Source organism: Pteropus medius, unplaced genomic scaffold (genome assembly GCF_902729225.1).
Source record: "Pteropus medius unplaced genomic scaffold, Ma_sr-lr_union100, whole genome shotgun sequence".
Taxonomy (NCBI): domain Eukaryota; kingdom Metazoa; phylum Chordata; class Mammalia; order Chiroptera; family Pteropodidae; genus Pteropus; species Pteropus medius.
This window is the reverse complement of record NW_024353517.1, coordinates 3,305,362-3,319,874: the sequence shown is the minus strand read 5'-3', so window position 1 is coordinate 3,319,874 and position 14,513 is coordinate 3,305,362. Positions and strand designations below refer to the sequence as shown.

Here is a 14,513-nt window from a genome sequence, read left to right as displayed (position 1 = left end):
ACTTACTGTATTTCATTAACCAATGTCACCATTCACATAACATTATAGCATATTGTTATAATTGTTCTATTTTATTATTGTTGTTGTTAATCTCTTACTGTGCCTAATTTATAAATTACACTTTATCATAGGTATGCATGTTTAGGGGGAGAAAGTATATAGCAGGACCGTGAATAACATCATTTTGTTCAACAATGTTTCATTATAATGTTGATGAGATGCCACTGGGAACTTAACTCTTGTTTATATCAGTTAGCCAATGGTAAAATTAGTTTCATTATACATTGTTTCACTTAAAGTTGCAGAACTAAAAATAAATAAACAAATAAAGTTGCAGAACCACTGACAACCTTAAGTGGAGACTTTCTGTATATAGGATTTGGTACTATGTGGTTTCAGGCATCCATTGCGGGGTCTTAGACTGTATCCCTCATAGATAAGGGGGGAAACTACTGTATATGAATGCATATGAATACATGCCTACTGTACATGTAAGTGTTAATACAAGAATTGGTGACTGCGCTTCAAATTCTAATTTATAAAAAAAAAAACCCTGAAAATTGACGTACGTGTAATACATAGTATACCAGTAAAATGGAAGTGCAGTTCTCATATATAACTCTCTGCCAATTAAATTAAAACACTACTTTGGCAATAGGTCTTCATAAACCAGGCTAAGCATAAATTTGAAAGCTTTCTCTGATATTTTCCATCTAATTTTAAATAGCCTCAGTCTACAAGCCACGAGGCAATACTTCTCACCAAGTAAAGATTTCTTTTATATCTTTTGCGTGAGAAAGTCATTCGAGCAGTAACAATAATATACAGAAACTTCTTGAAAATGTCGTGGGAAAAATATATCGGGTTAGTAATTTTTCTAAAATCAATTCAAGTTTAGTCTGATGTCATCTGAGTGGAGATATTAATATCATCATCATTTATTACCCTAATGTAAGTCAGACAGAGATTTTTATTGTTTAAAGAAAACCAATTTTACAAATAGTCAAAACAAACCATCTTCTTTTCTAAATATTTGGGCTTCTAAGCTAAGAGTTACACAGCAAATAGCTCTTATTACTCCACCTTGCATACATTGTCTGAAGGTACCTTTTGAGGCTAAGAAACAAAATGCTAATGCAATACTAAACCTAAAGACTGAATACAGCTCTCGGAATATTTCATTCAGCCTAGGGGGTTGCCTTTCACAATTAATAACAACTATGGGGGAATGTGTTGTCACTTCTTATCATCTATTGCCTGTAACTAACTCTCTGCTGCCACGTTTTAAAGGAATTTTGACATTATTATGCTTTGAGAAAGCAAATCTGAATTGATATCCTAGGGGATAAAAAATTTTCTTTTCCTACTTGACCTTCATGAGATTGGTAGAATTCTCAGTTACTGCCTTTTGTCTTATATATTCAGGGAATGTGAATTCATCAAGCACTTCGAATGTGAATTAAATGTAAATATTAAGACCAACATGCAATTTGGTATTACCTAGAAAAGCTGAAGAAGCATGTTCCTAAAATCAGCAATTCAACTCTCAGGAACACACCCAGCAGAGCTCCCCAACTACTGTGCCATGGAACCTGAGTATGCAGTTAACGGGTTATAGGTATGCCCAGATATGGCTCTCTTCAGCCCTCCGGCCAAGCAGAAGCCCCTAGGCCAGAGACACAGCTTCTTTAATGCAAATGAAAAAGTCTGGGAAACACTGATAGAGAAGTTCTTACCTATGTACAGCAGATACATATACAGAGTTATATGTATATATTTGGAGCAATGTTTGTAATAATTAAAAACTGGAACATCCCAAATATCCATCAATCAGTTCTTCTGCTATTAAGTGCCGGAACACTCCCGCAATGTAATAATATACAATAGTGAAAACTAATGAGCAATAACTATATACATTGACTTGGATAAATAAATCTAAGATTATAATGTTGAGTAACAAAACCATGAAGTTCCAGAAAAAATACACACAATACGACTCCATTTTTATAAAGTTCAAGAACATGTAAAACTAATAAGTATGCTGTTTAGAATATACAGATATGTGATAAAACTATTGAAAGAAGCAAGAAAATTATGAACACAAAATTCAGAACTTTGGTTACTACCTCTGAGGGAGCAAGAAAAGTATGGGATCAGAGGAATACACAGGAGATACTAGAAGTAATGGTAACTTCGCTTTTTTTGAACTAGGCTGTAAGTATGCATATGTTCTCTAATTTCATAAACCTTATGTATATTTTATAAATATTTTCTATCTACTCAATATTTAATAAATATCATTTATAAAAGCCCTACTTTGTCCAAAGGCAGACAGCAAATGTATCTTCCATCTCTGCAATAGTATGAGGTACATGGGTTAGGAGAGACAGCAAGCACCAAATTATACAGAACACTGCAGGTCAGACACTAAATCTTTCACAAAGGCCCTACTGACTCATACACAACCACAATAAAAGATTTGAAAGCCATACAATAATTAAAATTAAAACTAAATTCAAGATGCTATAATTTTATGAGGCACCATATATGCAAATTTTAACATTCAATAAAATCTGGATTTAAAGAATCAGGACTGAATAAACTGCCAGCCTATGGATGAATAACTCCTCTCGCTATTTTCTAAACAGACGTTTCACTGTGTATTTAGACCATACAAAAGACATTTACAGAATGACAATACTTTAATTCATCATGTATATGCGGCAATGTTTGTATAGTCAAATGCTTGTCTGTTTGTCAATGTCATTTAAGGGCAGGTTTATAAAGCTTCAAGAGCAAAAACTGAGTCTGTTTCAACTGATATAAGTACCAAGGAAAACACAACAAAATCATTTTTTAAGAATTCCTGCCTGTACTGTCTCCCTGTATTTACTATTTTTGATTTAAAATAAAATACAAAAAAATCCAGTTCGAGCTTTCCCTTTAGTATTTTTTTAAAGCCACTTAAAAGCAGGTAGGTTAATGTTTACACAAAGGCAATTTTTTTCCCTTTGTTTTTTCTTTTTTTCCAAGTTTTAATGGGCGATTAACCTTACTGGAATTCCCCCATCAGTTCTGGAGTATCTATCTGGAAGTTTCAAACAGAAACTACTTTCACATGATACATTAGAATGGTATGCCAAGTAGTATCTGTCTCTGCACCTTGAACTCAAATATTATATTACAGATGAATCAATAAACTTTACACACAATAAAAGGCTTTTTTTCCCCTTAGGCCATTTTAAAAAAGATCAAATTTAAATATAAATGACATTAGGTATTTATAGGATCAATTATACAGAGAAAAATTCATATATTTATCCAATTCAAGAAAATGACCCTTGATACAGTTTCAAGGTATCAAAGACAGGACCATTTATAAGTATGTCAAACACTGAATATATCATGCTGAAGTGGGAATCCGATTCCATAATTAATTCCTGTTATATTAATATAATTACCTTAAAATTTAGATGCTAGCAAGGTATTTTTGTTTTTGCTTTACTTTGGAAGGTTTAAAATACACATTTTCACCAAGAGAAAGTTATTTCAGATCTACTATGAAAAGGCTTATGGGAAATCCATCCTTTCCAGTATGAGGGGATCATGAAACTAATTCTAAACCACTGAAAATCAACATAGTCATAAGCAACAGTGGGGATGATTTAGAATAGAAACAAAATATTTCCCCAATCTAGGCCACACCTCTAGTTTCACCCTTGGCATTTCTCTCTCTCATTTTCATAAGGTGAAAGAACAACAAGTGTTGCCCTGGAATTTTAGCCCAGTCATCTATCTTGCTTACAAAAGCTGTTTCAGGATAGAAAAACATCAAACATTTCACAACCTGAGTTTCTACAGAATATACTGGTGTTTCAGAAGTTGAGATCAGGGATAAATGAGTGAATAGAGAAAGAGTACTGGGGAGGTAATAGGGAGCACTACTTTTTAATATTTTTCCTAGAATATCTCTACACTATTTTGTAACAGTGGCTGGAATCTTCTCTGAAACATCAGGGAAACTTAAGGGGTCTGAGGACTGTCCTGGGCTGCCAAGAAAATGCGTAAAGATGTTTCTGGGGCTGACAATAAATACATGGGATTGCTATACTAACATTCTCTGAGAAGGGAAGAAACAAAGGGGACTACTATTTGGAGTAGGAATATTCCTAGGAAACTCATTCTAAAGCAGGAGAAAATTAAGGTACCAGCTGTATCAAGGCACAACTGGTTTGAGCTCTTCAAATACATAATTTTGAGACACAAAACAGCTTAATCCGAATTGCCTTCTGATTCAACTCCTAGGAAGTTGTCTTAAATTCCACGAAAAGAACCTGGCTTTCTTCTGGAAAGTTGGGTGTAGCTTCCATTCACCACTATGAATGTCAGAAGCAGAAAGCTCTGGAACAGAGAAGCATTAAGGAATACAAAAATGAAGAGAAATGGCAATGATAATATAGTGGCAAGTGCTGACTCCCTCTATCCATCAATATGAATAACTAGATACTGAGGAAAGGTTGTGCCACATTATCATTTCTTTTTCTTCTCACATCACTCTTTTTTTCTTTTTGTGCTTCGGTCTGGATAATTTCTAGTGACCTATTTTCAAGTCCATTTATTCCCTTCTTGGCTGTGTCCAGTTTGTTGATTAACCTGTCAAAGGAGTTCTTCATTGTGGATATCATAATTTTTATTTTAGTATGTCCATTTGATTCTGTTTATAGTTCACATTTCTCTAACATTCCTCATCTGTTCATGCGCACGCCCCACATTTTCTACTAGATTCTTTAACAGATTAATTAAAGCCCCTACCTGATAGTTCCAACAAGAATCATCTCTGGATCTGGATCTATTGATTGCTTTATCTCTTGAAAATGGGTTGTTGTTTTCTCACATATTTTGTAATTTTTTATTGAATACCAGACATTGTCTATAGAATAACCATACAAACTGAGGGGAAAAAATGAGCATGGAAATGGGCATGCATATTCTTCTGTACCACACAGCCAGGTAAACTTAAATCCCAATGAAAGATAATCTAGTCAACAGCTGAGCTGTGTTGTTTTATTGTTGCTATAGTTACCTTCTGTGCACCTTCCTGCAGCAATGGGCAGCATCTTTGTGCTTAGTGTGGAGCATGAGATACTTAGGGGTTGTACTCAGTGTTCCTATTCCACTCTCAGCTGTCAGTAGTCACTGCATGCCTATGCCACAGAGGAGGTGCTTTCTCTAAATCCTTGGCCCTCCTCAAGTAGACTGCTGTTGTGTTATTCAGTGCCATCTTGGTTCTCTTGTTCCAGCCTCAATCTTAGGCAGGCCTTATGCACCTAAGCCTTGGGTATAGGGCTTTCTGCACCCCCATCTCAACCCCCATTTTAATGGCTCTGAGGTGTTCTTATTATGTTTCCTCACATTTTTCTTTGAAATATGTGGAGCATAAATAATTTTTTTTAAAAATACATATTTTCATTATTTCTCTACAAGTCTAATGTTGGTTTAGCTCCCCTCTTTCAACCCAGTCCTCCAACCTAATTCAGTTGTTGATTATACAAAAAATTATTTTTTCCAGTTTTATTGATATAATTGACATATAACCTTGTATTAATTTAAGGTGTACAACATTACAATTTGATATACATATATAATGCAAAACAAAAAACCTACTTATCAGTCACCAATTATCTACCTCAAAAGGAAGCCATAACCACTGGACTCTCATACTACCTCATCATCAGAGTCAGAGAAACTAGAGTAATTAATATGCTGGTTAGTATCTTTGATAGCAGACTTTCAAAAATATCCAATTACTAAGTTTGAATCAACTTGGAAATGACCCGGACATAATATAAACAGAGGCTGTTAGCCATGACTGCCATTTCTGGATGTAGCAGAGGCTTCATCATGAATAGGCACTATCTATTTTATACCAATAGGGAATTTCCTAACACAGAAAGCAATTTTTTTCTAGAAGAGCAATTTCACAATTTCTTATAGTTAAATCAAATAGGTTCTCTGGGTTCCTGGGTAAGCCTCAAATGTCTGTGACTTGTGCCAAAGAACAAATTCATGATTCCAGTCCAACTATCATTTCTGAGCAACCTAAGAGTCAAATTTATCAGTCAAATTTACAGCCTGCTTTTAGCCATAATAGAGGATGTTTTATACATTAACTTTACTCAGCTTAATATTACCATTACATTCTCCTTGTTTTGTATTCTTTATACTATATGTCTTCATCCCATTGTACTGTTTTTAGAAGCCACTTCAAATATTTTTCTAGAACAGAGCAAGATGTAAATTTAATTAACTCAACTTTTAAAATCATTAAAAAATATTAAGTCCCCACAATTCCGGTTATAGGTCTTATTGTCCCAAATATGCATCTCTATGAGTACAAATTAAACTCATTCATTAAATAAATAAGTTCTAAGTACGTACCATGTTTCAGGCACAATTGTGGGTGCTAGCGAAAACACTGGTGAACAAGGTCAGTCAAAGGTAAGTACCATGGAGAGAAATAAAGCAGGGAAGGAGAATAAAGTTGTTATGGGGTGCTGATAAGGCTACAATTTTAAATAAGATAGTCAGAGAGGGCCTTACTGAGGTGACAAATCATGACCTGGAGGATCTGAAGATGAGGAATTAAACCACATAGATTTCGAAGGCAAGAGTATTCTAGGCACAGGGAATACCAAGTACAAAGTTCCTGAGGCAGAAGAAAGCTTTGCATTTCTGAGGATCAGCGAGGAGACCAACTTGGGGCTGACTAACAGGAGATGATAGAGAGAGAAGGAGAGAGCAAAGACAGATCAGATAAGGCCCAGGAGACCATTCTAAAGATTTTGGCTTATAACTGAGTGAGATGAGAAGCAATGGGAGGGTTCTGAACAAAAGAAGTTAAATAACCGAGAATTTACAGTATGTGAAATGTCTAAAGGAAAAGAGTGGTAGCTGTGGAAAGAATTAATGTACAAATATTTACTGAATTCATGCTATTTACTAGGATTTTCCTAAGCACTGGGCATATAGTAGTAAATAAAACATACATCAGTCCTTGCCCTCATGAAGCTTTAGGCTTGTGGGTAAGAATATCGACAAATAATTAAGTAAATAATTACAACTATGTTAGGTGTTAGGTGAACTGGGTGCTTCATAAAAGAATAAAGAGGGAGGTCAGTCTAATTTAGTCTAGGCTGCAGTGGAAGGCCTTTGAAGAAAAAATATTTAAGGTGAGATTGGTGATATAAGTAAGTTAAGTGATGAGGGGTAAGAGGAACAAGAACATTCCAAGCAGAAAGCATCCACAAAAAAACCCTGAAGGGAAAAGAAAGGCAGCTTCAGGGAATTGGAGGATCACTGTGGGTGGAACTAAGTGGACAAAGAATAATAACTGAAGATTTGGGGTTGAATTCCAAGGTCAATAAGATACCAAGAGTTTAAACCGGGATACCAAAAATATTAGAGTTGTATTTTTTAAAAATGATTCTAAATGCAATGAGGTTAGAGGCAGGAAGAGTGAAGTCAGGAGACCAGTCAAGAGCTATTGTTGAAGTGCATACAAAGATTATGGTAGCATAAATAAGTGTAGTGAATGTGAGAACAAAAAGAGATGGATAGTTTAAAAGATATTAAGGAAGTAGAAAAGACAGAATTTGATGATGGATTAGATTCATGAGGGAAGGTCAAGGATGGCGGAGGCTGCCTAACTATTTTTCTTGAACTTTTTGTGGGCAGATCCAACTTTCTCCACGGAGAAGGGGTAAATACCAATGAGATCCTTTTGTGGCGGAGGAACAACAAAAAGTTGATCATATATGAAAACGAACCTTTACGTCACTGCTGTCAATTCTCACACACAAAAGTGCCGCAGATTTGCACAATCAATGCAATTTGTTGTTTCTACCAATACATGAAGCTTGGCTATGACAGTTCAGAAAAATGAAGCAGTTGGATTCTACATTTTAAATCTTCTGATAAATATTCATGTTGCTAGGATTATAATTTATAAGAGAGGAAAATCAATATGTTCTATATTATTCCATTCAAGCTTAAAAGAGTACTCACAGGGCACCAAATGTAATTTTTCAGTACACTAAAGAATCAGTTCTTCACCATGAATTGGAATGTACAACCCTTGGAAGAAGTCATTCCCTGTCACTCATAGAGTCTATAAAACTCATCTATTCCTAACTAATGCTATTACCAAAAAGGTAGATATGTTTTTAGAAAAACAGTTAGATAAGTTAATGCCAGTGACTTATTTATCTTAAATCGTTATAGATAAATTTTGTTATTCAAAGAAAATTTGGCATTTTCTCTTCTAGAGACTATCAAACTCTTAGTCATGCTAACTATATTCTCTACAGCCTATCTCCATGGAAGCCCCAAACAATATTAAGCTAAGTGGGAGTCTTTTATTTTCCATTAGGCCAGAAAGATAATAGTAAAAATGTTTTCAAAGAAAAAACATTTCATATACTATTACTATTATGAGGTTGATCCAACATTGTCACAATAGTCTAGATGTCAAAGTAGATATTATTAGAATATTAAATAAAATATCCAGAAGGCCTTCCACCATAGCCCAGTCTATATGTGTGTGTGTGTGTGTGTGTATGTATGTATGTACACACACACATATAATCATTAATTCACCAAAAGTCAAGCTGATATTAACTGTTAATTCCTTTGTTACATGTCATATGGAGTGAAAAGAAAGTCTTCTAAGAATCTAAATGTGCAGAAAGGCATTTGTACTAAAATGATACTCCTCGATCAGCAACTGCAACTCGTAGGAAAAATGCATTTTATTTAATGAACAAGTACACAAACACACACACATTCATACACATATATAGCTAAAACAATATTTACTCTTACCAGGTGGGATACATCATGAAATTTTCTGCTCTATGTTCTTTCATTTAAAAAAAAAAAAATGCAAGTCACAACTTAATAACAAGTTTTGCAAACCATGAATATGTTACAATATGTAACAGCTCTAGAGCATTATCAATGTTAATTTATAATTTTAGGGACATTTATAGTTTTCCTCCTTCTTAGAATTAGCCCACAAGATTACTCCATTTACTCAGAGAAAATAAAAATTAACATAATCTTGTTACCACGTATCCAGCCTGGACATGGCACATGCTTTTCAGTGTGTTTAAATCACGTACCTTCCCAGGCCCAAGAACTGAGAGAATGACTTACAACTATGTTAATAGGACCTTATGTTTGTACTGCACTGCACATTTTATATAAAAGTCCTTTTTATGTACATTATTTCATTTGATCCTCACAACAACCCTGTGAGGTAGGCAGGGAAAATATTAGATTTACTTTAGAGATGAAGTTCAAGGTTCAAGATGAAGATTAAGGTTCAGAGCAGTTAAGTGACTTACCCAGTTATCAAATAAAAGGCAGAGAGAATAAGAACCATTAATTCTTAGGTTGAGGCTCTTTTCTCTAAACCACATAGCCATTGAGAGTATGATCTGACCTCAAATATTTTTACCACCTCATCCCCATTTTCTTATTGTTGATTCAAGTTTTTATAGAATATAACAAAAGACCTGATTTTAAACTTATCGAACCAAGTGTGTTTCTCTACCAATGAAAACTTAAGGCCACAGGACATATATTCTTTTGGAAAGCATTGTTTCCTTGGCTCTAGTCAAAAGGAATTTAAGCAATATAAAAGACCCTAAAGGCAAAGGAAACTGAAGAGAAATCAGAAAAAAAGATATAAAATGGAATGTATTAACAGATTTTAGTCTCTAGAAGCTTTTACTTTTGTGACAGGGTTCAATGGAGAACTTTAATGCAGATGAGACTTGAGGCTTTTGAAGAGGATCTAAGTCTTGATGAAGTTATTCAGACTCAAATCTTGAATGCGTAATGATGGTAGGCCCCAGGGTCTTCAAAAACTTGTACTTGATGCTTTAAAACAAAACAAAACACACACACACACAAATTCTACTAGCAAGTCTAATAAATATTGTTAAAGGATTTTGAAAAACTATAACTCTTTGGCCAGTAATTAATCGGATAACTAGATGCCATGCTGAAAGAAAAAACAAAAAACAAAAAAAAACAAAAAGAAAAGGAAACAAAGATTTTAAAAAGATACAGTGTACAGAATGGCTAAATATGTTCATTGGCTTATCTCTTTAAAATTCTTCACTCTAAATTGCAATAGAATTTACAGTTCTTACAGAAATACCTTGGGCTGTGGTAAGATAAACTGATTTAATGATAATTTCCTGAAACTCTTTGCTCACTAGCCATGACATCTGATTGTCTTAAAGGGTTTTTGATCTTTGAAAGCATGGTCAACATAATTTGTTGGAAGAAATGGCATAAAATGAAGTTGATATCGTGAAGTAGAGAAAGAAACTGAACTAGAAATATCAAGGTCTAAAAATATTTAAACAAAAAGAAAAAGTAACAAAGCCTTAGAATGAAAAAGTTCAGACCACTTTGAAAGTTCATATGAAAAACATATCATAAATCACTATTTTTGTGCTCATTCTAACTTGTTTCTTTTTCGTTTATGAGCTCCTATAAACCTGCCTTTTCCCCCCAAGAAAACATTAAGCTCTTAAAAATTAATAATAATAATAGCAAGTAATATTTACTGAGTATATACTTTGTGCCAGGCACTGCTCAAGCATTTTATGTAGATTCATTTACTCCTCACCACAATCCCATGAATTAGATACTACTATTATCCTAAATTTACAGATGAAAAAATAGAGGCATGGAGAAGTTAAGAAATTCAGGTAGTTTACCTAGTAAATAGTGGAGTCAGGATTCATTCAGGCTTTCTGAGTCCAGAACATCAACCTACATCCACTACTATACAAAACTGGTTCAGTACAACAAAATTTACCAGGACTAAGGCTTTCTTCAAATTAGCATTGTGCCATATCACAATCTTTCACTGAATATTCTGATTAGAAGGTGTAGTGACTAAATTTCCCAACAGTAATAATAATGTAGACTCAGTTTCAGCAGTCACTACTCAGAAGTGCCATCCTGCAGGAATGTCAAAGCAGTTTAAAAATAAAGCATGCCACTAAAATATTAACAATGATAGAAGGTTATAGGTGACTTTATTATTTTTCTTTTTTGGTGACATACATCCTAATATATTTCTCTTTCTCTCTCCCCTTATTTATTTATACAAGCTAATTTTTGTAAAGTTGACATGGATTACTTGTACAATTAAAACATTTGAGGTAGAGTAAGCTTTATGGTATTAATGAAGTAATAATAGTTATCATTTATTTATCAGCCAACATAGGCAAACCTTTTGCATTCGTTATCTTTACTCTTCAGCAAATTCCTATTTTACAGATGAGATTGAAGTTTGGAATGAATAACAAGCTTAGTTAACAGAACACCTAGTAGATTCAAACCAGTCTTTACTATTCTAGAGTCCATGCTCTTTCCACTATACAAAGCAGCCTCTCCAAATGCCAAAATCTCTCTTTTATTAAACATACTGAAAAGATCTTTCTAAAATTTAGATATTATTCTTAATTAGAAAATATTGAACATAAATTATTTAAGTTCAGCCAGGATTATCACTTTGAACATCCATTAACACAGAGTTATGTTCGTCTAATCAAATGACCCTGGGTTACTACAATTTTAAAATTAGGTGGTCTGCTTTTTGACTTTCTTCTTGCCCTTCCTTCTTAATGTGCCCGCCTCTATTAGGAGCACTCGGCACACTAACAATTTGCTGCTTCTAATATACTGTAGAGTTAGATACCAGTTAATTAAGCCTATTAGAACTATGTCTAAAAAAAAAAAAACGTAAATAAACTAAATAAGGACCTGAGAAAAGCATGTAGTTTGTGTTATAATTTGGAAGCGCGGGTTAATTCTTTAATTTATTTCCTGGTTATGGGTAAGTTGAGCTTGGTGGATATGTAACCAGTGGATAAGTTAGCTATCAGTATTTAAATACAGATTTAGCAGAACATACGCTCATACTGTAATAAATCACTTTATTACATTATAAAAAATGTTTAAGATTTGAAGGGGACTTTTACATTAATCTAGTACAATCAACAGGAAATTCCCTCTACAACATTCCTGATGTTCAAACTCTGCCTAAGCAACCGAATGACCTGGAGTTAACTGCTTCTTCACCGTCGCCTAGTTCTATACCTTCTCTCATTTAAAATTAATTTTAGCCTAAAATAACAGAGAACAAGTGTACTTCATATGGAGTTTTCCCAACTCTTCCAAAGTCTTCTATTTTCTAAACAAAATAGCCCCAGTCCCCTCAGCTAGATCATCACAGTTGCCCTTTCATGTAATCACAAAATTGATTAAAAACAATTTTCTTGTTCTTCAAGGTATATCTAACAATGAAACCAATTTTTGTACACTAATGTTTTTTAGGTTAATAGATCTAGTTAATCCACCTTGGTCATACACAATTGGAATGCTTATGAAAGATGGACATAGTTCAAATTCAAATTAAACAGCAATAAATTTTTGACTTCTCCTTTCTTTTTCCCCTCCTCCAAACAATACCACAAAACAGTATCATAAAAGATACCCTTAAACATAATCTTACATGTTGCTAGATTTAAATTTTCTCACTCTCAGGCTTTTGTCTACTTTCCCATCATTTAAACCCTGTGAATGATTTTAAAACACACAAAATTCTTTAAGCTGCTCTCACAATCACAAATTAGCCCATGACAGGACCAGCTCTGAGGCCTTAAAATTTGACTTTTTTCTCTTATACTAACGATATCTTCCTATCTGAAATTTTTGGTTTTCCAGAAATTTTTCTATATATTACCTATGTAAAATAATATATACACATTACATATATAATATTATATATCTATTTGCATAGACACACACATATACATGTATCTTCCCCAATTCTATGTTACCTACATGTAACTTTTACATTCATGTTCATCTTCTTTCTTTCTATATGTCACCTTTACCATATTCATCTTGACTCAGGAAAACACAGTCAACCTTTGGATTCATTTCATTGCTATCCACTCTCTTAGCAAGAATAAGGAGTCTCACTCTAGGCATCCTGCCCCATGATTTTCACTTTGTTGCTAGTCGTGATTAATCCCAAGGATCTCAAAAAGCAAAGCAGCATTTAACAACAATGATTATAAGCAAAATACTCTGTCAAAGTGTGGTAAAAAAAAAAAAACCAAAAAACACCTGACATACCATAACCTGCTCTATTCCATTAATCAGTCCCTACATTAGTGGCTCTCATTTGATTTTAACAAGTTATACAATCAGTGGTATCATATGGGTATATATCTTACATAGCATATTCTCAAGCAAGTTTCAAACAAAATCCCTCTACTAATAAAATGAAGATTAATATATCTTTAAATTCCTTGCATAACTCATTTTACTCACCCACCTATTACCAGTATTCCAAATTTCCCACAAAGAAAGTGTGGAAAGACAAAGTCGGCTAGAGAAGTGAAAGTCACCAGAAATTTTTGCTGAGTCCCAAGGCAAATAATTAGCCAATTAAAGTAATATCCTCAATAAAGAATGAGATTATCCTTATACACCTAAATGATCTTTCTGGTTTACTGATTTTACAAACAGAGGGAACAAGTCATTCTTTGACATGCCTTAAGGCAGTTCTAAACACTAAGAACAAAGTGAAATAATAACTAAGATTTGTTAAAAGAGCAGAGTCCCAAATAGCAATTCAAACAAAACAAAGCCCATTCCATTTAGCAATACTGAGAGGCTCATAAGAACCCTGCCGATGTAATACAAACCTAGCTTGCAAAAAAAAGTAATATCCTTATCACCTGGTGAAGTCAGTAACACTATAAATTGCACATGAGTATTAAATACAGCAGCACTAAGCACTTAGTTTATCACAAATCCTTATTAAAAGTACTATTCTAATATTAAGGTTAAAAACCTATTATAATACCACCAAACCTTCCATGCAGCTTTGAAAAAAACTCACTTGTAAAAACACATTCCTTATGAATACAAAGAAAAAATGTCATAAGGAATAGTAGTATGCTCCCATAATTATAAAATTAGACTAAAGCCTTGCTATTTGTTTCTTAGTAATTTAAAAATAAAACCATGTTCACAGTAAAAAATTCAATCCAACAGAAAGAATATACAGAAAAATGTGAGGCTTCTTTCTACTCTAGACCGTAGTCTCATTCCCCAGAGGTACCTCCGTCAATAGTACATATACATATGGATAGATAAAATAGAATAGTATATTATATAGAATTGAAGAAATTTTGCATGTGTATATATAAATGTATACTTTTAAAAACACAAATGAAACATACTATACATACAGTTCTACATTGTTTTTCTCAGTTAACAATGTATCTCAGAGAATTTTTCCTTTCTCCACCTACGGATCTATTTAATACTTTCTAAGAGCTGCAAAGTACTACACTGTATGAAGGCATTTTTTAACCAGACCTCGGTTGAGAGATGTTTAGGTTATTTCTAGT

At 33.7% G+C, this 14,513-nt stretch overlaps 1 protein-coding gene across 5 annotated transcripts in view; it reads right to left on the bottom strand.

The window, feature by feature from the left end:
• The window catches only part of MAP3K13 (mitogen-activated protein kinase kinase kinase 13), a 131,552-nt gene that overhangs the window by 114,242 nt on the left and 2,797 nt on the right, over window positions 1-14,513 (bottom strand). The window contains exon 3 of one of the 5 annotated variants that reach the window (XR_005650280.1): window positions 8,790-9,942. The exons of 3 other annotated variants lie outside the window; for them this stretch is intronic. The gene's annotated coding sequence lies outside the window, so the exon portion shown is untranslated. One more of the 5 variants, XR_005650281.1, reaches the window with a different exon arrangement.